The following is a 27,897-nucleotide window of genomic DNA, read 5'->3' as shown; positions in this document are numbered from 1 at the left end:
TTTCAAGGTGCACTAAATTATTGCATGCGATGATTAAGGCTGGCCATAATGGTGGTATCTTAGCTGGTATCATGCACACGGGAATAGCAAACATGCTGATGTGGCAAAGAATTAAAGAACAGAGGGGGGTTAGAGTAACTAGTGTTCATGCATGCATTGGCAAACACATTTTTTTGTGAAGAACGACAGCATTAGTTGAGTACTTTTGCAGACTTCAAAAGCTATTCCACCGCCTCTACTATCTTGCTAAGAGCAGGTGAAATTTTTGAGTCGAGCCCTTTAAACTAGAAGGGAGGTAGTGGTACTCTAATAGCTAGGTATGCCAGTCATCTTACAAAAACCAAATAATCCCAAAACACGTAGGCGCGGTGCATTAACTTCTACCTCGTTTCTTGTTTCTTGACATATCAACCAATAAGAGATGAGGGTGTGCATGCTTTTAATGACCTGAGACAATCAAACATGACATGCAGTGGTTAGTTCATTGCATGCAATACTATTTAATTAGCAAATAAACATTAATGTCTCTCGTTTTCCCCTCCTCCTTGGTCATGGTGCACAGCCTAAGATGACTTACTCACCTAGACGGAGGGAGTATCAACATTCACAATGTCAAATCAATATTTTTACACTCATTATAAAACGTAGTTCTTATACTCATTATAATCAGTATTGTAGATATTGATATTTTTAGTATAAATTTGGTTGTGGGATTTCATTGATGCCTGTCAAAGCGTGGAGGAAGCGAAGCTTAGGGCTTGCATTGCCAGTCTCTACATAGGTATTCGTCTTCATAATCTTGTAATTTTAGAGACTGATTGCGCTTTTGTGGTAGCGTCTCTTGCATCGGGGGACTATGACAGGTCTGCTATGCGTAACCTGAAGATGAAAGCGTTGAGCATCTTGAAGTTGATCAACAATCTTCAATTGTCAAAGATTAGCCATTCGGCCAATAAGGTGGCACACTTAATCGCTAAGTATAGCTTTGACAATAGATTAGATGGTATTCTTGTAAATAACATACCGCCTTGTGTGGTGAATATTTTATCGAATGAGTGTACTGGTGTGGCTGGTTAATTAATATAAGGTGGTTTTTAAAAAAAGTATATATGTGGTCAAACACTTTGCAAACGGTTGACGGGAGTAAAAAGGACCAGAGGGAGTATCATGCATGCGGAGTAGGCAAAAAAATTGCTCATTTGTAGCCGGTCGAAGTCTCAAAGGGCGCGACCGCGCGAGGGAGGCGAAGGTCGTGGGAGGAGCGGCGGTTGATGGAATTAAGTGAAGTTACATCCACGCGCTGGCATGGCGTGCGAACAGGCAGAAGCTATACCGTCAGGCCTACGATATGGGTCTAGTAGACATGACATCTAGTGGGTCCCGCATAGTTCTCGAGAACTCTTTGGGGGCTTGCAACCGTTTATCCACCGGGCAAGCCAGCAACCCCATGCCGTTTGCATGCCCTACTCGTCCCTGTCTTCTACCTCACAACAGTTCGCTCCCAGTCGTCCCGTCCTTTCACATTAGTTCGCTCCTAGTTTTTGCGGGGTACAACAGTTCAACTTCTCCTAACCCTCCTCCAAAATCCATGGCCTCCCAAATCTCCATGGTCGCCATTGAGTACCAGGTTAGAGCCATCACCGGTGATCAGTTCATCGTCATCTACACATGTGGATCCGCGACGGTGAAAGCATGGCTTGCTCGCTTCCTACGGATGTTCAACAGTTCAACGGATGAGTGGGTCGCTGGGCTAGATGTTGAGTACACCACAGTCCTGGGACGAGAGAAGGATCTAAAGGACGAAGAGAGGAAGAAGCCCACCATGATCCAGGTTTGCGGACATAACGTTTGCTTGGTCTACCACATATGCCATGCCGACGTTGAGTGCCAGGATTTTAAGAACTTCCTCAAGGACAAAAGAGTGAAATTCGTTACTGCAGGCTTTAAGAACGACAAAGATGTCCTGCGTCGGATAGGTCTCGTTGTAGGCCAGCCCTTCGATCTCCAGAAGGCAAGCCTAGTGTCCTCCTCTCAACCTTCAATGCTGACCCTGGCAGCAGCCATGATCGATCCTTCGTACGCTAAACTGAAGAAACCTCATCACGAGTTTCATCATGCATGGGAGTCGAAGACATTAGATGAAGATCACATCCTGTACGCAGCAATGGATGCCTACCTTTGTTTAAATATCTACATGGGTTGGATGAAGAAGCAGAGCCCAGTGTCCGGTTCAAGCAAAGAAGCGTCAGCGAAGAGGAAGAGGAAGAGGGACTAGGACGAAGTCGAGGACGTGGACTCGGACTACGAGTAGGTGGCAGTGCCGTCGCTCATGCTGGTTCTACTGCAGTATCAAGCGGACTAGTTGCTTAGTTTATTTTCAAGGGTGTGTTGTGCTGAGGTCCCAGTAGAACTATGTTTACGTTCTTTCTCATTATTTGAACTCTTTAGTATGTATAGTAGTACTAGTACTATGTCTTACTACTGTTCTTCCTGCAGTTGGTACTATTGCTCGTATCTTCGTGTTCCTACTGTACTTAATACGTTCGTACTAGTAGTATAATTTGGGTCAGTCGATTTGTGAAAGAAGTTCGACGGAGCGAAGGAAGAAGACGACAGAAGAGGTGGAAGAAGCCCTTCTAGCCATCCATGTTGCATCAAACGGCTCACATGAGTCGACTGACCCAAATTGCTCCTTCAGATTGCAGGATCCATGTGGCATTCAAGGTCTCGAAGGTAGATTTCGTGTCCGCACCCGGTTTGCGGGCTCGACGCGCGCGCGACCGGCTTCCGCCGCGACAGCCACCATGTGCGCCTCCTCCGCGCGGGCGGAGACAACAATGACACGTTAGTTCCTCCTCGCCGGCGTGCTAGAGCATGCGCTCGTCCTCCTCTTCGTACGCTGCATGCATAGACGCGGCTCCACCAGCTGCTCGCGTGCTTGGCAGCACAGCGGCATGGCGAGGAGGGACTAAAGACGACGTGAGTGGGCGAGCCTTCGGCTTCATGGCACAGGGGTGGCGGCGACACGGCGGTGATGGGCGAGAAATTGTTGGCCGGAGCAGGCGGGCGCCGGCATGCGCAACGGCGGCGGCATATTGATGAGTGCGCGTATGGGAGCTTACTTTAGTTTTATATAAGGTTGGTCAAACTTAAAATAAAACCGTACTAGTACACGTAAACATTAGACTTAGGCAGCGCTATTTTTTTTTGAAGTTAGTACCATAGCCACGATACGGAATCCTGTGCAAGCGCGTGAACCGCGGCCGTGCGGTCGATCGAACGGTGCGTCACCGTGTTGCGCTCAAAGGACATCCACCAAACCTTTTTGTGTGTGTGAAAACAATCCTCGAATATTACTCAAGTTTTTTTTCCTGGGAAAGTTCTTGACGCTGCAATATTTCCATATATTTGAATTTAGCTCCAGTTTGTGTTTATTTGGATTTGGACGTTTTAGGTGCGCCCTAGTTTTTTTAATACTTATTTTGTGTGTGTGACTGAGAGAGAACGTATGTATGTGTCCATATGTGTGTTGTGGCGGAAGGGCAATGTGGAGACGGTGTGCGTGTGATACAGACATAGAGAGGTGTGAATGTGCAAATGATCATGCATGAGTGAGACATAGACAGATGCCGATACGTTGTGTATACATGAGAGAACGGTCTTCTAGTTTACTTGTGTGTGTGTGTGTGTGAGAGAGAGAGAGAGGGAGACAGAGGGGAGCATCCGTAACACAACAACCATCTCTCTCGATTCGTCCGTCCCTCGCACGATCGCATACACCACATGCATCAACGTGCACATTTTGACACCCTCACTCAGCCCCTGCCCACCTCAAGGCCCGCACAATCTCTTCGTGAATACCCATTTCTCTCCTTAGGTTTGTTTTCGCTCAATATCTGACACACACACACACGCACGCGCGTGCGTGCACACACACACACACGCAACACAACACACACACACACACACTCCCTCGAGCATACAATTCATCCCCATCCAAGGTTATACGGCGACCACTCTCGCTTGTGCTTCTTTGCACCCCAACATGCACAACACCTCAATCTTCAAAGAGGGCATCGAACAGATCAAAGACGGCGACCACACCGCGCTAGAGAATGCGGGGTCATTTGGAAGCAGGGTGATGTGACGACGGCTGACTGACTCCTCCACCCACCCTCTCTCTCTCTTGCACAAAATTACCAATCCCTCTCTCCCCCGTACAAAATTGTCAATCCCTCAACCCTTGAGATCCTTCCCCTCTCGTCCATGTTTTTCCAGCTCTCTCATCGAACATGTTGTCTCTTCTCCTTCCATGTATACAGAATCCAGATGCACACACATCTCACGTATATTACATGTCTCCATCTTTCTCACAGACCCAACTTCTTCCTCTCTCTCTCTCTCTCTCTCTCGGTAGGTTTGTCTCCTACTCTCTCGTCCACATACATACAATCTTTCCCGCCCTATCTGCTCCATCTTCAAAAGCTCTTTCTGCACATTTCATTCACACAATGGGATATGTCAAAATGTTGCTTCTATAATGGCTGATGTAGAGTTTTGGTTGTTTTTGTTGCATCCTACAAAGTAATAACTATGAAATGCATTTAGATTCTCATTTGACTGGGATTATGTGAGTTTGAGCATGTTGTGAAGTACTATAGAGCTTGTATACATCTTGGGATTCGACAATGATTGTAACTATTGAATTGTATAGACCATTACATTCGAAGTCAATAGCCTAATATATTTATTTCACAATTTCAACAAATGATTAGTTCACTACAAACTAAGAAAACAAATGTGTACTCCCTCCATTTTTATTTAAGTCCGCGTATTAGCATTGGTCAAAGTCAAGTTTTGTAAACTCTCAGAAAGCTTATAACAAAAAAATATTAACATATAAAATAATTAATAAATACCATTTGATTCATTATTGAATGTACTTCCACATCATACATATTTGTTATGGTAAATGTTTATATTTTTATATAAACTTGGTCAAACTTTAGGAAGTTTGACTTTGGTCAAACCTAATACGCAGAGTTTACTACTACTACTCGCTACTAGTTGCTTAGCCGAATCACTCAACACGCCACACGGGGAGTCCAGTGTCACAAAATTTTGAGGTCGGCGGGAAAATCTCCCGCGACCCTGATTCGAGCAGTGGGAAGTTACCATCATAGCCTTCAGAACAGGCCTACGGATGACGCTTGGTAGGGGGCTGTCTTCGTAACTTCAGGTTCACCCTACCCAGCCAACCCCACCGTGGCACCCAGAGTAGTACACCTGAATACTCCCCATTTTCTATCCCCACCGCAAAATAGACTTCTCCACGGCACTGCAGCCTTCGTGCTCCTCCCCTTTACATCGGCGCACTCATCCACCGCAATGCATCTACCTCATCGACGACCTCGTACGCCGCATTGGAGCCGGTCCACCGTCGTCGTCGTAGACGGAGCCTCTTCCCCGGCATCATCTTCCACGGTCTCGGATCTGCTTCCCGGAAGCCGACGCCAAGCATAGAAGTACCACCGTCATGGACAATGAACTGACTCCCGTTGCCGACCATGACTCACAGAGGCCGCCGCGACCATCGTTCTCCTCCTCGATTGGTAATGTGTGTATTGAATCACTTAGAAGTACATGTGCAGTTCCAATTTTGTTCATACCTACCCTTCAATTTTCCTGGGTGCTATTGTTCCCGTAAAAGTAATTGGTTATAGCCTCCATTGTCCAACAGAATATCAGCTTGTAATTGTGCGTCGCTCCTATATTGCGCTATGCTTGGGTAGGTTTTTCATCTGCAACCTGTAGTGTGGCAAATGATGGAAAGTTTTTAGAACTAGCAAGATGCCCATGCGTTGCACGCATCAAGATGCATTTGTATGAGTAGTTTATCTTGTGGGAGAAAAGGATGAACGAGGGAAGGCCTTATTTGCAAATCTGGAGAGGGGTATGGGTATCTTTTTGCAAAATTCCCATTTGTTTCCTTCCTAACTGTCAGATATAAATCGGACGGCCTATATTGCAAGAAAAAAAGTATAGAGAAAAAAATAGACAGTAAAGGAAGTAGAGATAAATATTAAATATTAAATATAAAATAAATATAACCATAGATAAGAGAGTAGAGATAGCAGAGACGTCGGGAAAGGATCGCGCGCGCGCGGGAAAAAGCGGCCGGGCATGCGCTAGTTTTGGCGCGCGGCGTCCGTCGCGCTTTATAAAATCAAACGCCCTCCCACTGCTCTATGCCTTGCCACCGCTCTATGCGTTGCCACCGCTCTCTCCCAGCTCTTTTTTGCCTCATCGCCGCCGCACCACCATGCCGCCGCGTCGCCGAGAAACTTGGGGATACCGCGGCGTCCGCGCTCGCCCCTCCGGCGGCTTCTCCGCTGAGATCCGATTCCGCGGGATGCGCCTCGGCCTCGGCAATTTTGACACCACCAATGAGGCCGCCCGAGCGTACGACGCGGCGGCGTGGCGCCTCCGGTGGCCTCATAGAACATTGAACTTCCCCAATGTGCCGACGCGGGAGCGGGCGCAGGAGCTCGCGCCTGTGCCGTGGCTTAGCACCGACGAGGATCGTCGCGACAACCGGAGGCGGGAGCACCGTCTCGGCATCGCCGAGATGGAGGAGGAAGCCATGGCGCTATGGCGCCAACACTTCCCGCAGGACATCATCAACGAGCGTGAGTTCTACGCGCAAAGGAGGGCGGAGAGGGATAAGAGGAGGGCGGAGCGAGCCGCCTATCGCGAGGACAAGCGTAGGCAAAAAGTGGATGCTCAATTCAACATGAGGCTAGGAGCACCGTCGCCCTGGGAATCCGATGATGATTGGTATCTTCATGCCTACAGTCAGACATCGGAGGAGGACATCACCGAGGAGGAGTCAAACAACGAGGAGTAGTTGAATTATCTTTTTTATCTATCTATGCTGTGAACTATCCTCTACTCTCTAGTATCTACTTCTCGATCTCAGCACTGTAAACACTTTTTTAAAGCGCCGCGCATTGCGATTCTGTTGGAGATGCTCTAACATGGCAGACGAGTGCTTTAATGTTTCCCACAAGATGCACGACTATTACTAGTAGTATTTTTCTTGCCATGTTGAGATTTTAAAACCATGAGTGTGAACATGCAGAGGAGCAATGAAGACCAAACACAGGATATTCGGGACATCTTCAAGGAGCGTGGCAAGTTAAAGAGGAGCTGCACCGAACCTGTAAAACGAGCTTTGGTAAGTAACACCCTTTCAATTACTTTCATTTAGCCTCGTGTTCTTCGATGTGTATATCTTGTAGTTTCTGTTTCTCTTAAGCGTGGTGTTCTTCGATGTGTAATAAGAAGAGTCTTAATCGTCCTAATGCTTTCGTTTTTAACTTGATGTAGGAAGTGGGTGTTCTCACATTGTAGTCTGTTTTTATATTTCTTTTCCTTTTGAATTCACTTCTCCGAGTTCTGTTTATCTGGCTTCTACTAAATAGATCTAGGTTTCTCTGAGTATTGATCTAAAAAAGAAGTAACTTCATGTCAGGATGCAGTTCCTGCGAGGAGGGAAGTATGGTCAACCTCGAGATCATGTTTCCAAAATGAGGCTGGATTACACACAAGGTGCCAGTTCCCTAATGATGCTGGATTAGACACAAGGTGCAAATTCCCAGATGATGCTGGATTACACACAAGCCAGGTGGAGTCGCCAGCTGTTCGTGTCCTCGTGGCATTAGTAAAGGCTGAAAGAAAGCATGCAGCAGCCCTTGAGAATGTAGCTGAGTTCTTGAAGAAGCGAAAAGAGCAATCAGATGCTCTCTTCACCCAAGCCAAAGAAGAGATGGAAGAAGCCAGAAATAAGCTAGCAGAGGCAGAGCAGGCTAGGCATCTCCTGCTATCTAAAACTATTGTCAATACAAAATTTCCTTCATAATAGCTAGGTTCAAATGTTTATCCAGTCAGCATGCCTGTTGTGATGTCTGTGCATCTACTAATGTGGCACAAAATGTTTTTTTCGGGTCATGTAATACTAACAATTACGTTCCAAACAATAATAGACAAAGCATTGGACATGGTATAGTTCACGCGCAAGCCCAACATTCCAAGTTCAACTTCCACATCAAACTCATGTTCACAAATATCTACACATTCATACATAATGTCCACAACCATGATTCACTTCAAAGCCAAAAAAATGTGAGGAGAGTTATAAATAAAGAAAAACCTCTACAAGTTCCTGCTACCAGTGCGAGCACAACAAGTCAAGACCATGCGTAAATTAATTATATTTTAGTCATGTTTTCTATTCTAAAGTGCCTGCCGGCTCGCGGAAGGACGTGTTGCCAGCACACGCGCGGATTCAAAGAAGGCAGGCGGGGCAGTCTTAAGCTGGTTGCACGCGGCGAGGAGGCGTGCTCAGCCGGGCCTGCAGCGAGTGCGGCCCTCTTGGCTGGCGCGCCGGTTCAATGCCTGCGCTATGAGAGGTCGTGTCCGTGTTAGAGCAATCACTCCCTCCAGTCCTTTTTTGTTTGGGTATAACAAAATCTCGTTTTCCATTCACATTTTACAAGTAAAATTCGTGGACAAACTTTGACCCAAAGTACGATGGGGACTAGTAAACCAGAATGGAGGTAGTAGTTTTTTCAATCAAGGAAGGGTTTCCCCTTCCGATTGCTGAAAACCAGCATCTAAATCTAAACCATAGTATTTGCCCTAGAACTACCAGGTTCAACATCTCGCAACATAAACCCATACAACCATACGCCAAGGAGGTACGTAGTACTATGAATTCCATTTTCGCTCCATACCAATCGTTCTAAAAACTACTTACTATTATAACGTGCCATTGAAAATCGGAACTCTTAACCCCGCTAAAAATGATATTTTAAATGTGGCTACTCGATCTGTGGCAACTGGCGAGCCACCGCGCTCCAAGTCGTTCACCTGTGGTCCAGACCATCAACTCCTACAAAGGTGCTCCACCATGTACCCGGTACCCGCGAATGCAGCAATCGTGCGCCTAGGGTTTTAGGGTTTATTTGTTAATGTCGCCTTTACGTAACACTCATGTGTGCGAGACAGCGAGAGGCCGACTGCGTGCGTGCACCTCTTCTCTTCGTATATGTACTCCACCGTTTGTCTGGTGTCCAAAAAATTATAATAACTACTAGCAATGTGCCAATGCGTTGCCACACGATCAAAGTAGATTAATACATATTCACCAATTTGATAGAAAAAAAAGTCTAGTTTTGAAATACGTATATCACTAAAAATATGTTATGTTTCACTCAAAATATATTCCTTTGGCGGTTTTGATGAGATAAGGGAGGAATGTTGTTGGTTTCTAGATTCGAGAAGTGGTATATGTCTAATTTCTACTCTTACTAGCAAGATGCCCGTGCGTTGCACGGAACATCAAGATCTTGTGGGAGAAAAGGATGAACGAGGGAAGGCCTTATCTGCAAATGTGGTGAAGAGTGCGGGTAAATTGCCATATTTTCCTTCCTATCCGTCAGATATAAATCGGATGACCTACATTGCAGGATGGCAGGCCCACCATCATCACCAACTCTATTTTTTATCCCTACTCTTATAAAAAGCATTGTCGGTGATGATCGTGTACCTGCCATCCTACAATATAGGCTGTCCGATCTATATCTGATGGATAGGAAGGAAACTATGGCAATTTTGCAAAAAGATACCCACACCCCTCTCCACATTTGCAAATAAGGCCTTCCCTCGTTCATCCTTTTCCCCCATAAGATAAACTACTCATACAAATGCATCTTGATGTTCTGTGCAATGCATGGGCATCTTGCTAGTTGTTGCAAAAAGCCCATGTGTGTGTGAGAGAGAGGGGGAGTGGAGGAGGACGGAGTGCATGTGTGACAAACACACAAGTAGTGTGTGTGCGATAGGTATCAGCTTAAAATGAGGCGATAGTGTGTGTGTGCACAATCGAGAGGGCGTGTGTCAAGAAGGGAAGAAAAAGCTACATAGATACAAGGAGCGGGAGAGAGACATGTATGCGATGGTGGAAGCACGAGTGTGCGGGTGTATAAACCTATCTAGAGGTTAGCTAGTCGATAAATGTTTGTGAGAGAAATACGAGTCGGGGTGCGAAAGCGAGAGTTTTGTGTGTGTGTGAGAGAGACGGTAGTCGGGAAGGGGAGTGGAAGCAGGAGTTGTGTGTGTGTGTGTCTGTGAGAGAGAGAGAGAGGAGACGGTAGTCGGGGTTGTCTGCTTGATAAACAAATGAATAATGTCAGTCTGGGATGGAGAAGAAAAGGAGACCGCAACAAATGTTGTGTCTACAGGAGAGAGAGAGAGAGAGAGAGTAATTTTAGTGCTATGAGTCATATGTAGAGACATATAGAGTGTGTGAGAGAATCCCATAGAGAGAAAGACAAAGTGAAAGACGAGTGGAGACTATGTGTGTGGCGGTGAAAAAGAAAGCTTAGGTACCGAGTGATACCAGAGAACAGTAGAGACATGAGAGATAATGAAAACCGTGTAATGTATAATGATAGGGAGAGTGTGACACTTCTCAAGGGAGACGTCGAGAGACCATGTTTGCGAGGATAGGAGAAACATGAAGTGAGCGTGCGGGTGAGCTGGAGAAAAGAGAGTGTTAGCTACCTGAAGGAGCATGCATGCGAGAGAGATGGGCGTGAAAGGAGTGAACAAAAAAGGGATTCAAATATTTGAAATCGAGATGATGATACATGTAATCCATACTCGAACCAAAATTGATCTATCAAACATGCATACTCATATGAATTCACGCACATCTATGTTATTTAATATGTAGATATTACTGATCCATACATTTTAGTAGAACATAATTTGGTTAATTTTTTTTGAATTCAACCTTAAGATTTCGAGATCGTTGTATTTGTAGATCATATTATACATATAAAGGAGTAGAATTCTTTGTTATGCTTTTGAAAGTATATATAAAAAATGATGTATATAGAATGTAATTCCAATTGAAAATGGATCCCGCCCAAAAAAAGTAGAATACAAACGGGATTCGAATTGAGTTGGCACGGTAAACGTGCACTGTGCAAAATTTGAACGAAGCAGGGAAACTCGCAGTAACTCCACCCGAAACCAAAATCTGCGAGATGGAAATCACCACTGCCTATCCCTGCCATGCAAAGCCTATCTGGTGGATTTCTATAGGTTCCAATAGGGGTAGGTTTGTAATTTCACCCAAACGTGACGTAACCGCCTCTCACCCGGATTCATACACGGTGGGCACCAAAACACAGTGTGCCCTTGGCCGAAATCGACTCCCTCCCCGATTCATATTCATACACGGTGGGTGCCAAAAACAAACTCTCGTCGACAAATATTCGGTGTATGCGAGATTACCGTCCTAACCCCAACCGACTAATGTTGCTGTGATGTACTACAAATTTGAAACGGGGGCTAAGTTTGTAAATTTCCTCGCATTTGAGACAAGCGCGCCCTGAATACATGGGCGCCAAAACACCCTCTCCACTCCACCCTCCTCCGTCCGCCGCCGTCCGCCACCCCATCCACCGCCGTCCTCCTCCACCATGCCGTAGCTGATACCCCGACGCTGCCTTCCATTACAAGAGATTGACCTCTCTCATCCACGCCTTCGGACCGGGATCCTTGCATCCCGTCCTCTCGCTTCATCCCCGCCATCGTCCACCTTGCCGGCACCGCTCCTACGACCGTCTCGTCCACCGCGCCCTGCCGCCACCATCTACCCTCCTAGATCTGCTTCCACGCCGCCGACAGCCATCGCTACCGCAACACCATCAAATTCTCAGCAAATGCGTACACGGCGCCGCACCAGAGGCGGTACTCTTTCGTATCTGCTCAACTTATTTATCGCAACAACAAAATAGATCACCACTGCTTTACTCTGATTTCTTGTCTTGGTTGCGAAGTTGCCTTTGTACGGTTTGCACCTTCAGATCCGCCATGGCACGCTCAACATTATACTCCCAATGCTTATGGTTTTCCCCTTTTATATTCCACACTAGTTAAATCACAATAGACTAAATTTCAAAAATGGGTCAGTCGATTTTTCAGAGCTCGCCGGAGTTCGCCGGTGCGATCCAAGGGGCTCGGGTGGTTGTGGGGCCTCGCCGAACGAAGAAAACTCGACGCAGGTGGGGGGTGGGGGTGGCGGGGGAACACAGGCGGTGGGGGCCGGTGGTCCGGCCGGCGGCCCGTGCGGTGTTCTGTATGGGAAGAATTAAGAGACGAGGAAGAAGAAGGGTTAGGAGACGTAGGATCTTCATCCAACCGCCTGAAATGGTCGAGAGACAGCTGGGAGTTGCATTCTTAATGCGCTCTGGTTCATCTTGTGTGGGCAATGCGCAACCAACATTTTATTATCCAAAATCTGCTTGCTCTTCTTTACCATGTTCCTCTTCCATTCTTCTTTAATATGTACTCTCTCCGTTCCTAAATACAAGTCTTTGTATAGATTCCACCATGGACTACATATGGAGCAAAATGAGTGAATGTACACTCTAAAATGTATCTGGATACATCTGTATGTGATCCATAGTGGAAATCTCTACAAAGACTTATATTTTGGAACGGAGGGAGTATGCTAGTAGTACAGTATGTTCCTTGTACTGAAGATGAGCAGGGACATTTGCAGTGTAGAGGTCTATACGGTCGGTTGTGATGGACACTTTGAGCCTCTTTGATTTGTAGGATCTTGTAAACATAGGAATAGGATTTGTAGTGGCCTGCCCACTTGAATCCTATAAGAATAGCAAGGAAATGTGCGGGGCTGTGTCACCTTTGAGAGTTACACTGATATTAACAGGACCACACCTTCACTTGAAGAGAGCTGGCATTCGAAGCCTTTCTAGCCGTACCGGCTATACTAGCACATATATTCCAACAAGTTCCACTTTGCTGATTTTACTCTGATGCTTAAGGTTTTCCCATGATATCTACACTATGATCTATGTAGCTGCTTTGTGTCGCACTAGCAGCAGTCTACTGTTGAAGCTAAACACTGCAATGACTTATAAAATTGGCACCAAGGCATTGAGTGCCATTCTGGATGCAATGAAACTCATACGCTTCCCACCTGTTGACTCTTGTTCAGAATATGATCCTAATGACTATTCTAACCTCGAGGAGTCAAAGGCAGATGGCCTGTCCTATTCACCCATCAAGGTGCCTGTTCTAATTTGGCAATGTTTTATTGATTGCGGGTATCTTGCATATGTTGTCTTGCATTTCTTCTACTTTTTTGCACCGCCATCTACTTAGTTTACTCATCATATATGTCGAGATGCCATGCCAATCCATTATCAATACATATTCCATCTGTCATCATACCATGTTTTTCCACTCAAATGCTGTTTGTGTGCATCAGACATCAAAAAGGAAGAGGGTGATTGCCGAACCTGAAGGAGCACTAGCAAAGTCCTTGAAAAACGTGGTGGTGCTAGAGAAATCAGACATCACCCCACTTATATTGGCTGTACAACCAGTGACACAAAACGTAGGACCGACTCCAGCAGACTGTACCCATACTTCACTGGCCACACCACTAGCCCCACCACACAGGACCTGCACTCCAGCAAAAGGTATACCGATTTCATTTGCCATAGCACGAGGCGTACCACAGAAAAATCCCACTCCAGCAAAAAGTACAGCAAGTCCACCGGCCGAAGACCTATCCCAACTGTAGAGACGGCCAATTCCTGCAGATTGGAACCCCATTCCATTTGTTCCCAGTTTAAGAGACAATGCTTTCAATGTTGTTAGGGACTACGTTCATATATTCCCATCATGGGAAGATTATTGTGTAGACAAACTTCATTTTCACATCTTCCTGTCCAACTTACGTGTAAGTGCTATTATTCATGGTTATTATTTTCCTGTTTTCTGCTGATTGAACACATCAATGATTTACATTACATTGTTGTAACTAGGAGAGGGTCAATCTGGATAGTCATGACGAGCAAAGCTTGCTTGTGCTTTTCAAAGAAGCATTGCAGTAGTATCGGTGTTATCTGAGGAAATCACACTTTGGTGGCAAGTCTATAAACGAATTTCTGGTGAAGTCTCCTGTGCTAAATTTAGAAGACATTGAATGGAAAAACCTTGTTATGCACTGGTCTCGTTCCCAGGCTGAGGTACTGTCTATGAAATCACATGACAATTTGAACTTCTACTTTTCCGCATGTGCCTTACGGATCTTTTTTGCAGGAAATCTGCTCGAAGAATAATTCCGGTTTGAAAAGAACGACAAGATATCGCAAATATGCTGCCCGCTGCTTTGCTCTTGTTAGTACCTGTTGTCCTGTATCACTATATGCAAAACCTAGTTCATTATGTGACAGCAGTATGCATGATAGCTTGCTTATCAATTGTTCGCTCCAAATTATCTGATCTATATGAATGGTTACATTAGTGTAGAATATATCCAATGCCAATGTTTTTTAGCTCTGCATTATTCTTGTAAGTACATGCTGTCCTTTATTAGTGTACTTATAATGACAGGTAGTTGTTCATGTACCATCACTCTGCAGCTTATTTTCCTTTGCCCTCCATTTTCTACACATCAGATCTATATTTACTCTTACCATAAGGTTGGTACTGAAGAAGTTTAGCTGTGCATTGCTCTTGGCTGTACCTTTTGCCTGTATCGCTGCACTTACATTTATAGCTACTTGGTTATGTAGCATCACTCTTCATCTTATCTTAAATACTCTCCATTTTTCATATATTATCACATCTATATTTACTCTTAACAAAATGTAGAATAAAGACAATGCTTATGAAGAAGATTCTGTGGTAAACTTCTTGAATTGCCCCCCCCCATCAGCATGGACAAGGCCTTTATAGAGCCTGTCTTCACCAATAATGTAAGTTTGTCCATCTCAAGCCTTCAAACTTTGTTGTATATATTTGGTTAGGCATGACTGCAACAGCTGTTTATTTTTGGTGTTTGCATCAAATTGCATGTTTAAAGTTTATTATGTAGTTCATAAATAAAAGTTTGTCCTTTCTCAATTTAAGTTTTCAGTTGTACAACCAAGTTCCTTATTCATACCATGTAAATTAAACTATACAGAGCAAGTGATCTTCTTTTGCACTGCATGTAAGCTTCTTCATCCGTAATCCAGTGGTGTGGTGAACCTACCCACTACAACACAATGTCATATTCTGCAATGTCTTAACTATGAACAATGTCATATCATTCTACTACTCCCTCCGTCCGAAAATACTTGTCATTGAAATGGATGTATCTAGATGTATTTTCGTTCTAGACACATCCATTTTGATGACAAGTAATTCCGGACGGAGGGAGTATTATTTAAACCGTCTCTTTATTTGCCAATCTAAAATGGGATAAATTGACAGCACACTAACCATTGATACTTATGAGTTCTTGATCTGTAATCCAGTGGTGTCGTGAAGCTGCCAACTCCTTCACAATGTCAATTCCTGCAATGGCTTGACCTGAGCAATACCATATTTTGTTGCAATTTTAAACTATGTCACTTTATTCGTCAGTAAGAAATGTGATGAATTGTCAGCACTGATACTTTTATGTGCAAAACCTGTCATCTGTCTGCTTGTTTATCTTTCAGAGTGAGGAAGATTTAAGTGTTGAACAAGCGCAGTCTCATCATCTTGCTCAGCTGCTTGCGCTGCAGCTCCCCAGCAGGGCTAACCTTTCTTGAACTCTATTGAAGTGCTGTCAGTTTTGTATATTATTTTGCCATCGTGTTTATTTGCACTGGTGGCGATCTTTGATGCCCAGTGTATGTAATCTGCTATCTGCTTGTGCTTTATTATCATAGTGGCGAACTTTGATTCCCAGTGGATGTAATATGCTGTAATTTCTTTATTGTATAGTCTAGGTTTTTTCTTATTCACGATGCTGCAGTTATTTTACTGTATATATATCATGTCTTTGCAGTAAACCGGCCAAACCGTAAAATTACGGTACATAATCGGGCTGTCATGCAATCACAATGTAGGTTGGGCCTGAAACGTGCCGAACAGCTAACGGGCCGGCAGCAGCACGAAGTGAACCCCGGCCCATGATTGTGCGAATCAAATCACGGGCTTTTAACAGGCCAAAATTGTCTCGGTCCTTGTTTGTCCCAATCAGATATCGGCTGCGAGCAGGCCGGATGCAAACCAGGCCGTAGTTAGGACCAACTATATGACGGGCATTTAACAGCCCAAAATTAATATAGGGCCGAAATGTTAAATGGGCTCTTAAGAGGCCAAAACTAGTATCAGGCCGAATTACTTAGTGGGCCTTTAGCAAGTGGGCCCAAAAGCATAGTGCCAAGTTGACGGGCCGAATCTGATATGGGCCATAATTGAGCCCATAGCCTCTTAAAGGGCCGGACCTGATCTGGGCTGTAATTTGGCCCAGAACGTGGTAGGCTTTTAATGGGCCGGATCTCATATGGGCCACTACTAGGCCGAACGTGGCAGGCCATTAATGTACCGGATCAAATATGGGCCGACATTTGGCCCAAAACATGGCAGCCAGTTAATGGGCCGGCCTCCTAGGGTCCTCAAATTCTTGTGGGCCTACAGCTGGGCCGGCCCATTAATGTCGGCGAAATCTCGTGGGCCTTTAGCCGGGCCGGCCCACTATGATCCGCAAGAATCTTGTGGGCCTTTACCAGGGCCGACCCATTATGGCACACAAAAATCTTGTGGGCCTTTACCTGGGCCGGCCCATTATGGCCCGCAAAATCTTGTGGGCCTTTAGCTGGGCCAGCCAATTATGGTCCAAAAAATCTCGTGGGCCTTTAGCTGGGCCGGCCCATTATGGTCCGCAAAATCTTGTGGGCCTTTAGTTGGACCGGCCCATTTAAACTTGATGGGCCGGTCCACATGTCAACATATCATAGGCGTGTGTCGCCCATTAGATGAGTGACACCTGTGCCAGCGCGGACCTGACACGTGTCTCCTCTAGCCAATGATGATTTTACACGTGGAAAATCCCCATTGGTCGGGGCTGTTAACGGGTTATCGGATCCAAAACCCGACCCGATAGCTTAACGGCGTTCCGTTACGGTGGATGCCTCGTGTCGATCACCCTTGACGAAAGCACTTCTGTGATGCGCGATTTATCGTCATGGAAGTGGACACTTCCGTGATGATAATTTTGGTAATGTCATGGAACACTTCTACGACAGCACAGGTATGACTATCTTGATTCTGTCATAAATTTTTCATGGATGTACATGCATGACAAAAAACGCGACCTACTATGACAAACACGTATCATCACGGAAGTGTATTTTTTTGTAGTGGATGATGGACTCCAATCCGCAGGGACTGACTGGAACGTTTATCCTAGCTCGCGAACACAGGAACCACACCAAACAAGCAAGCAATCCAGGCACGACCTGCAAACTGGCATGACACGCCATGTTAGTACATTGAATGTACTTGTAAGCTCACAATAAACCAAAAGCAGTCAAGACAAACAACAACATGGCATTACCAGGTTAAAGCAATCATGACCAAAATACTCATAGAACTACATGGCATGCACAACTAAACATGATACAATGTTTGCATGGCATGATCATTTGAACATGATAAAACTACATGCAACAGGTTAACGATATCATGCAGCAACTTACTCTGCTCGGGTTACCTCGTAACCAACACATGCGTCACTTACCAACATCGGTATCCTCGATACCACAGTGATCATCTCGCGATCACATAAAGATCAACCAACTTATTTCTCATTATCAAACCAAGGTTGTTATTAAGCACATCATTATTATTACTGTTGACCCATAGTGTGACCGACTTCGAACTGGGCCCTTATCTGTGGGCGCGACTATCGATAGATTTAATACACACTCTGTAGAGGTTAGCACACTGTACCCACACCACGGAACCCTAGGCCTCGCACTCCCATTCGGGTGGACCAACGACATTCCAACAAAACCAATCTACTGCCATGACACTCTCCCGGCCACTCCGACCAACTCCCCTCTAGGATAAGTCATGGGTGGCCCCGTGCCTACCGAAGGCATCAACGACCACCCGGGTACACAAAAACAACAGGCACACAAGGCTTATGTCTGCCACCTGATCAGGGTAGCACGCGCCCATAACCTTGCCTCGTTGGAGGCACCGGCGAGAGACATGACAATAGACCGCATTAGGACCTTTCCATAAAGGCAAATGTGGTTGCACTAGTCTGCTCGATTCAGTGGCACCATGACTCAGCCAATAGATGTTCAAGTTCATTATTATCCGGTTAAACTTGAATGCAATAAGTTGAGTCGTAAAAATTAACATGATGCAACTACAATACATGAGCATGATATCAACATAAGCATGGAGGTGCAACATAATCATCGAGCATAACCACCTTGAATCATATATCAGAATGACCATGGCATACTAACAAGCATGAATAACACAAGCATAACACTACCATAAGAATAGCATGACCACTAACCTCATGAATAAGTACCATGCAAGAACATAGCAAGAACACTACAAAGAAAGCATGTAACCAACTAGGTGCAACAAAACATGCATAGCAATGGTACTGGATAACTGACGGTTAGCATGCTTCGGAAAGAACCTTACTTCTACCAGCATGTATTACTACTACCAAGCATGACATGTGAAAATGATACTAGCAAGTAGCACAGGATAACATGATGCAACATAAGATAGCATGAAGGTGGTCACGAGTCAATGAGCATAACCGAAACAACGACAGTAGTAGCAAACCGGCGGACAGATAACGTCAAACTATTATTAAATATTCAAGTTGAAAACCAAGTCTACTGCATGACTATCATGCAAGTGGCTGCTGTGGCTTGCCTGGGGGTGACGGAGACTCCCGGAAGAAATGCGGTGAAGCCATGGAAACAAAACGTCGGATGGTTCTCTCTCGAAGGGGGCTGATAAGGGCAAGGGAAAACGGGTCATTTTCACAACAGGACCACCTAGTGAAGATGGATCCAATAGAAAGAGCTCGACGATACGAAGATGTGAGCATTGGTTTCACCTCGATCGGAGTTTCCTGCAAAAAGTTGTGAGGTGTTGAAGCTCAGGGCCTATCTACAAAAAGAATCTTCACAGCCAGGTCCTGAGTGGAAGAGCAGACCCACATTCAGAGAAATACACATTTAGAATAGGGAAAGCATATTCTTGCTTGCAGTAAAGGAAAATACATTTTCCAGAGGATAAATGCCTTCCTTTCTGAAGGACTTCAAGAATACGTTTTCGGGAAAAGGAAAGCATACTTTCAATAATACGTTTCCACTTAAAACACCTGGGCCCGGGGCTGGGTCACTTACGCGTGGGGTCAAGGATGGGAGGCGGGGCCCGCCAGGCCAGCTGGAGGGGGCACGGGCGCGTCTTCTCTACCTCGCGCCTCTGTTCCCCTCCTGGAGCAGAGCGGAGGCAGGGGGCGCTGGGGCCGGCCGGCTCTGGCCAGCTCCAGCCAAGCGGAGGCCTCCGGCGGAACCAGCGGGGCTTTGCGCATCCGTTCCCAGGCAGCAGGGGCGCCGGGGCGGCCTGGGAAGATGGCGAGGTGCGGCAACAGAGCAGACAGGAGGCGGCGGGCGATGGTGGGTTACGGCGATGCAGGCAACTCCGGCAAGGGCTGAAGGTGTAGGGCGGTTCTACAGAGCATGGGGAGTGCACTGGTGGTGTCAGGATGGAGAGGGAGTGGCTAGGGCAGCCGGATGATGGCTAGGGCAGCCGGACGACGGGGTGGCCGAACGGCGGAGGCGAGGCCAGACTTGGGAGACGCGGCCACGAGGCTCTCCGGCGAGGGGCAAGGGGTTGGGGCGAACCGCAGAGACGAGGGGAACACGATGGACAACTCAGGAGGAGGAGAGGGAGGCTAGGCTCGCTGGAACCAAGGAGGAACCGCGGCGGCCGAGGCGAACTTCGACGAAAAGAAGAGGGGGCCGATGGCTTCGGTGGTCGGGAAGGCTTGGGGAGAGGCTTGGGAGCTGCGGGAGAGGTCGGGGGTCCTTATATAGGCGCGGGGAGGCTTCTGGAGCTCATGGGCGAGCTCCCGACCAAGCTTTAATGGTGGTCAGTGGCTGGGCATGGCGCGGGCGAGATGACGCTGACCACACAGGAGTGATTCAGGGCGGGGCAGCGATGGAGGGTGACTGAGTCAATCGCGGGCTTGCTCCTGGACAAGGTGGGACGTCGAGACATGGAGGGAGGCAAAGGGAACATGGGCGGGAAGACTCCAGAGCGCGAGATTTGGCCGGTTCACCCCGTGGTCACCGCGTGAGCTGGCGCACACGATGCACTATGAGCAGCCAAATCATGTCTGGGAGATAGACCCTGCTGCCCTTAGTCTAAATGAGAAAATAATTCAGTCCAGGGGCAAAGAAGTGATTGGTAGGAGGAACCAAAAGACATGAACAACAATGTGTTTGTGCTGCAGGGGGACAAACATAGAAGGAGACAGAGGCTGGGCTTTGACATGGTGTGATCACACACTAAGATGATCACCTCTGCCAATTTGCAGCTTATTAGGAGAAGTTTATAGGGTAGTTGCTGTAGAAAGTGCCATAATGGCCAGATTTAGAGATTTGGATGATGCACTCACATAGTTACATCAAATGAGCTGAAAATGGTTATGGCCCAGTGATTTGAAGATATTAAGATGCCCAAGGAGTTTCATGCCATGTGAATGAACCAAAATAGCACTTGCTTCATGATACGTCTCTGTCGTATCTATAATTTTTGATTGTTCCATGCCGATATTATTCAACTTTCATATACTTTTAGCAACTTTTTATACTATTTTTGGGACTAACATATGATCCAGTGCCCAGTGCTAGTTCCTGTTTGTTGCATGTTTTATGTTTCGCAGAAACTCAATATCAAATGGAATCCAAACGGGATAAAAACGGACGGAGAATTATTTTTGGAATATTTGCAATTTTCCGGAGGAAGAATCAACGCGGAACAGTGCCCGAGGTGGCCAGGAGATAGGGGGGCGCGCCCTCCCCCCTGGGCGTGCCTGGCACTCTCCTGGGCCACCCGTAAGGCGGTTGACACCCTTCTTTTCCGCAAGAAAGCTAATTTTACGAGAAAAACCTGGGCGAAAGATTCACCCCAATCGGAGTTACGGATCACTGGATATAAAAGAAACGGTGCCAGGGCAGAATCTGACAACGCAGAAACAGAGAGATAGATCCAATCTCGGAGGGGCTCTCGCCACTCCCACGCCATGGGAGCCAAGGACCAGAGGGGAAACCCTTCTCCCATCTAGGGAGGAGGTCATGGAAGAAGAAGAAGGGGGGCTCTCTCCCCCTTTCTCCCGGTGGTGCCGGAACGCCGCCGGGGGCCATCATCATCACCGCGATCTTCACCAACAACTTCACCGCCTTCATCACCAACTCTTCCCCCCTCTATGCAGTGGTGTAAACCCTCTCTTACCCGCTGTAATCTCTACTTAAACATGGTGCTCAACGCTATATATTATTTCCCAATGATGTATGGCTATCTTATGATGTTTGAGTAGATCCGTTTTGTCCTATGGGTTAATTGATGATCGTGATTGGTTTTGTCCTATGGCACCCTCTTTTATTATTGGTGCTGTCCTATGGTGCTCTCCGTGTCGTGCAAGCGTGAGGGATCCCTTCTGTAGGGTTTGCAATATGTTTATGATTTGCTTATCTTGGGTGGCGTGAGTGAACAGAAGCACAGACCCGAGTAAGTAGGTTGTTTGCGTATGGGATAAAGGGGACTTGATGCTTTAATGCTATGGTTGGGTTTTACCTTAATGAATCTTTAGTAGTTGCGGATGCTTGCTAGAGTTCCAATCATAAGTGCATATGATCCAAGAAGAGAAAGTATGTTAGCTTATGCCTCTCCCTCAAATAAAATTGCAATAGTGATTACCGGTCTAGTTATCGATTGCCTTGGACAAATAACTTTCTCGTAACAAAAAGCTCTCTACTAATACTTACTTCATTGCATATTTATCTAAACAACCCCTACTTTTTATTTACGTGCTCTTTATTATCTTGCAAACCTATCCAACAACACCTAGAAAGTACTTCTAGTTTCATACTTGTTCTAGGTAAAGCGAACACTAAGCGTGCGTAGAGTCATATCAGTGGCCGATAGGACTTGAGAGAGTATTTGTTCTACCTTTAGCTTCTCGTTGGGTTCGACACTCTTACTTATCGAAAGAGGCTACAACTATCCTGTATACTTGCAGGTTATCAAGACCTTTTTCTGGCACCGTTGCCGGGGATTCATAGCGTGGGTTGAATATTCTCGTGTGTGCTTGTTTGATTTATCACTAAGTAATTTTTTATTTGCTATTCTTAGTTGTTTTCTATCTTTAGTTATGGGTAGGAAACGCAAAATACCAAAAAATTAGTTGTACCTACTGCACCAATGGTTGAAGAACCACTCAAAATCTATCACACTCCTGAAGCTTTTTACTTGGATCATCTTCGATCCCTTTGTGCTCGTGCTGAAACCCCAACTAGCTTAGTTGAGGGAAAAATCTTTATATGAGCATGCTTGTTATGTGCGACACCGTATATCTGAAAAAGGGAAACTTTTACTGGATCAAATTCATGTTTGCAATGTTATTCTTGGAATTTATGTGAAATATATGATATTACTTGTTGTTCTGAAAACCCTAAGAAACACCTTCCCTACCAATGTGAGTTTATTGATAATGGAATCGTATCTTCATATGCTAAGGTTGTTTATAATTACTATGATGTTCAACAAATTGAAGAATTTGTTGCTTTTAAGGGTGCTTATGAAATTGCTTCTTTGATTGAAAAGTATGATGCTACTCTCTACAAATCTGAAAATTTTGCCATACTTGAATATTGTTATGATAATTATGCTTCTAATGCCTATGTTAAATTATATATTGAGAAATTCTCCGCTATCCAAGAAGAGACTAATATTTTGCAGGAAGCTATGGAAGAAGAAATTGATGAAACTGTGAGCTCATTGGATGAAAAAGATGATGAGGAGAGCGAAGAACAAAAGGAGGAAGAGCGGATTGATCACCCGTGCCCACCTTCTAATGAGAGTAACTCTTCAACTCATACATTGTTTAATTCCCCTTCGTGCTTACCGAAGGATGATTGCTATGATCCCGTTGATTCTCTTGAAATATCCCTTTTTGATGATGCTTGCTATGCTTGTGGCCAAGATGCCAATATGAATTATGCTTATGGATATGAACTTGCTATAGTTCCTTATGTTAAACATGAAATTGTTGCTATTGCACCCACGCATGATAGTCCTATTATCTTTTTGAATTATCCCGACTACACTATATTAGAGATGTTTGCGCTTAGTAAGGATTATATTGATGGGTTGCCTTTTACCATTGCACATGATGATTTTGTTGAATGTAATATGCATGTCCTTGCTGCTCCTACTTGCAATTATTATGAGAGAGGAACTATATCTCCACCTCTCTATGTTTCCAACACAATAGAATTGCAAGAAACTGCTTATACTATGCATTGGCCTTTACTTGGTGTGTATGAATCGTTCTTTTATGACATGCCGATGCATAGGAAGAGAGTTATACTTCGTTGTCACGTGATATATGTTACTTTGCGCTCACTACTAAATTACAAATCATTGTTAATTAAAATTGGCTTTGATATACCTTGGGATCCAGGTGGATCCATTACTTGAGCACTACATGCCTAGCTTAATGGCTTTAAAGAAAGCGTTGCCAAGGAGACAACCCGGAAGTTTTAGAGAGTCATTTATTTCTGTTGAGTGCTTTTATATATTTTAAAAACAAAATAAAAATAAAGAGGGGAACCTAAAAACTTTTCGATAAGGAAAGTGAAAGTGAGAGAGACAAGCATTGTTGAAGTGGGAGCTAGCCTTGAACTTTGTTCATGCTCACGGAAACTTCGTGAATCTTGATTATAGAAACTTTTCATCAAAAATAGTTATACCCTTGTATAATTCCATTGTATTATAAAAATAATGTGCCAAGGTTTGCCTTTAGGATGTTTATAATGCTTGTTGGTTTGTATGGTGCAGGACAGAAACTTTGGCTGTAGTGCGCGATTTTATGTTTTTAACTGGAACGTCAATTGGCTCTGATTATTTTTTCACTGTCTTTACTTACAACTTGTTTATTTTTCATAATTGTGGTAGAATTTTTGGGATACCAGAAGTATTGTGGATGTTCAGATTGCTACAGGATGTTCTGTTTTTGACAGATTCTGTTTTTGATGCATAGTTTGCTTGTTTTGATGAATATATCAATTTATATTAGTGGATTAAGCCATGGAAAAGTTATATTACAGTAACACAATGCAAAAACAAAATATGAATTGGTTTGCTACAGTACTTAGAGTAGTGATTTGCTTTATTATACTAATGGATCTTACCGAGTTTCCTGTTGAAGTTTTGTGTGGATGAAGTGTTTGATCGAGAAGGTTTCGATATGAGGAAAAGGAGGAGAGGCAAGAGCTCAAGCTTGGGGATGCCCAAGGCACCCCAAGTAAATATTCAAGGAGACTCAAGCGTCTAAGCTTGGGGATGCCCCGGAAGGCATCCCCTCTTTCTTCAACAAGTATCGGTGTGTTTTCGGATTCGTTTCGTTCATGTGATATGTGCGAATCTTGGAGCGTCTTTTTCATTTATTTTTCACTTTTCTTTTATGCACCATGCTGGTATGAGATAGTACTTGGCTGATTTATGGAATGCTCATTGCACTTCACTTATATCTTTTGAGTATGGCTTTATAGAATGCTTCATGTGCTTCACTTATATCATTTGAAGTTTGGATTGCCTGTTTCTGTTTACTTAGAAAACAGCCATTTGTAGAATGCTCTTTTGCTTCACTTATATTTGTTAGAGCGTGGGCATATCTTTTTTAGAAAGAATTAAACTCTCTTGCTTCACTTATATCTATTTAGAGAGATGACAGGAATTGGTCATTCACATGGTTAGTCATAAAATCCTACATAAACTTGTAGATCGCTGAATATGATATGTTTGATTCCTTGCAATAGTTTTGCGATATAAAGGTGGTGATATTAGAGTCATGCTAGTGGGTGGTTGTGGATTGTAGAGACACTTGTGTTGAGGTTTGCAAGTCCCGTAGCATGCACGTATGGTAACCGTTGTGTGACAACTTTGAAGCATGGGGTGTTTCTTTTATTGTCTTCCTTATGAGTGGCGGTCGGGGATGAGCGATGGTCTTTTCCTACCAATCTATCCCCCTAGGGGCATGCGTAGTAGTACTTTGCTTCGAGGGCTAATAAACTTTTGCAATAAGTATATGAGTTCTTTATGACTAATGTGAGTCCATGGATTATACACACTTTTACCTTTCCATCATTGCTAGCCTCTTCGGTACCGTGCATTGCCCTTTCTCACCTCGAGAGTTGGTGCAAACTTCGCCGGTGCATCCAAACCCCGTGATACGATATGCTCTATCACACATAAGCCTCATCATATCTTCCTCAAAACAGCCACCATACCTACCTATCATGGCATTTCCATAGCCATTCCGAGATATATTTCCATGCAACTTCCATCATCATATTCATGACTTGAGAATTCATTGTCATATTGCCTTGCATGATCGTAAGATAGCTATAATGATGTTTTCATGGCTTGTTCGTTTTTGATGTCATTGCTACGGTAGATCATTGCACATCCCGGTACACCGCCGGAAGCATTCATATAGAGTCATATCTTTGTTCTAGTATCGAGTTGTAATATTGAGTTGTAAGTAAATAAAAGTGTGATGATCATCATTATAGAGCATTGCCCCATGAAAAATAAAGAAAAAAAGGAAATGCCAAAGAAGCCTAAATAAAAAAAGGGGGCCAAAGAAGCCCACCGAAAAAAAGAAAAAGAAGAAAAAAAGCAAAAGAAAAGGGGCAATGTTACTATCCTTTTTACACACTTGTGCTTCAAAGTAGCACCATGTTCTTCATATAGTGAGTCTCCTATATTGTCACTTTCATACACTAGTGGGAATTTTCATTATAGAACTTGGCTTGTATATTCCAACAATGGGCTTCCTCAAATGCCCTAGGTCTTCATGAGCAAGCAAGTTGGATGCACACCCACTTAGTTTTCAGTTTGAGCTTTCATACACTTATAGCTCTAGTGCATTCGTTGCATGGCAATCCCTACTCCTCACATTGACATCAATTGATGGGCATCTCCATAGCCCGTTGATTAGCCGCATCGATGTGAGACTTTCTCCTTTTTTGTCTTATCCACATAACCCCCACCATCATATTTTATTCCACCTATAGTGCTATATCCATGTCTTGCGCTCATGTATTGCGTGAGGGTTGAAAAGGCTGAAGCGCGTTAAAAAGTATGAACCAATTGCTCGGCTTGTCATCAGGGTTGTGCATGATGGGGGCATTTTGTGTGACGAAAATGAAGCATGGCCAAACTATATGATTTTGTAGGGATAAGCTTGCTTTGGCCTTGTTGTTTTGAAAAGACATGATTGCTTTATTGGTACGCTCGAAGTATTATCGTTTTTTATGTCAAATGATAGACTATTGCTTTGAATCACTCGCGTCTTAATATTCATGCCATGATTATACATATGATCAAGATTATGCTAGGTAGCATTCCACATCAAAAATTATTTTTTATCATTTACCTACTCGAGGACGAGCAGGAATTAAGCTTGGGGATGCTGATACGTCTCCGTCGTATCTATAATTTTTGATTGTTCCATGCCAATATTATTCAACTTTCATATACTTTTGGCAACTTTTTATACTATTTTTGGGACTAACATATTGATCCAGTGCCCAGTGCCAGTTCCTGTTTGTTGCATGTTTTATGTTTCACAGGAACCCAATATCAAACGGAATCCAAACGGGATAAAAACTGATGGAGAATTATTTTGGAATATTTGGGATTTTCCGGAGGAAGAATCAACGCGAAACGGTGCCCGAGGTGGCCAGGAGATAGGGGGCACGCCCTCCCCCCTGGGCGCGCCTGGCACTCTCCTGGGCCACCCGCAAGGCGGTTGACGCCCTTCTTTTGCCGTAAGAAAGCTAATTTACGAGAAAAATCTGGGTGAAAGATTCACCCCAATTGGAGTTACGGATCTCCAGATATAAAAGAAACGGTGCTAGGGCAGAATCTGAGAATGCAGAAACAGAGAGATAGATCCAATCTCGGAGGGGCTCTCGCCCCTCCCACGCCATGGGAGCCAAGGACCAGAGGGGAAACCCTTATCCCATCTAGGGAGGAGGTCAAGGAAGAAGAAGAAGAAGGGGGCCTCTCCCCCCCTTGCTTCCGGTGGCGCCGGAACGCTGCCGGGGGCCATCATCATCACCACGATCTTCACCAACAACTTCACCGCCTTCATCACCAACTCTTCCCCCCTCTATGCAGTGGTGTAACCCCTCTCTTACCTGCTGTAATCTCTACTTAAACATGGTGGTCAACGCTATATATTATTTCCCAATGATGTATGGCTATCTTATGATGTTTGAGTAGATCCGTTTTGTCCTATGGGTTAATTGATGATCATGATTGGTTTGAGTTGCATGTTTTATTATTGGTGCTGCCCTATGGTGCTTTCCGTGTCGCACAAGCGTGAGGGATCCCCGCTATAGGGTTTGCAATATGTTTATGATTTGCTTATGATGGGTGGCGTGAGTGAACAGAAGCACAAACCCGAGTAAGTAGGTTGTTTGCGTATGGGATAAAGGAGACTTGATGCTTTAATGCTATGGTTGGGTTTTACCTTAATGAATCTTTAGTAGTTGCAGATGCTTGCTAGTGTTCCAATCATAAGTGCATATGATCCAAGAAGAGAAAGTATGTTAGCCTATGCCTCTCCCTCAAATAAGATTGCAATAGTGATTACCGGTCTAGTTATCGATTGCCTTGGACAAATAACTTTCT

Source organism: Triticum dicoccoides, chromosome 5B (assembly GCF_002162155.2).
Source record: "Triticum dicoccoides isolate Atlit2015 ecotype Zavitan chromosome 5B, WEW_v2.0, whole genome shotgun sequence".
Classification (NCBI taxonomy): Eukaryota; Viridiplantae; Streptophyta; class Magnoliopsida; order Poales; family Poaceae; genus Triticum; species Triticum dicoccoides.
Note: the sequence above shows the minus strand (reverse complement) of the source record.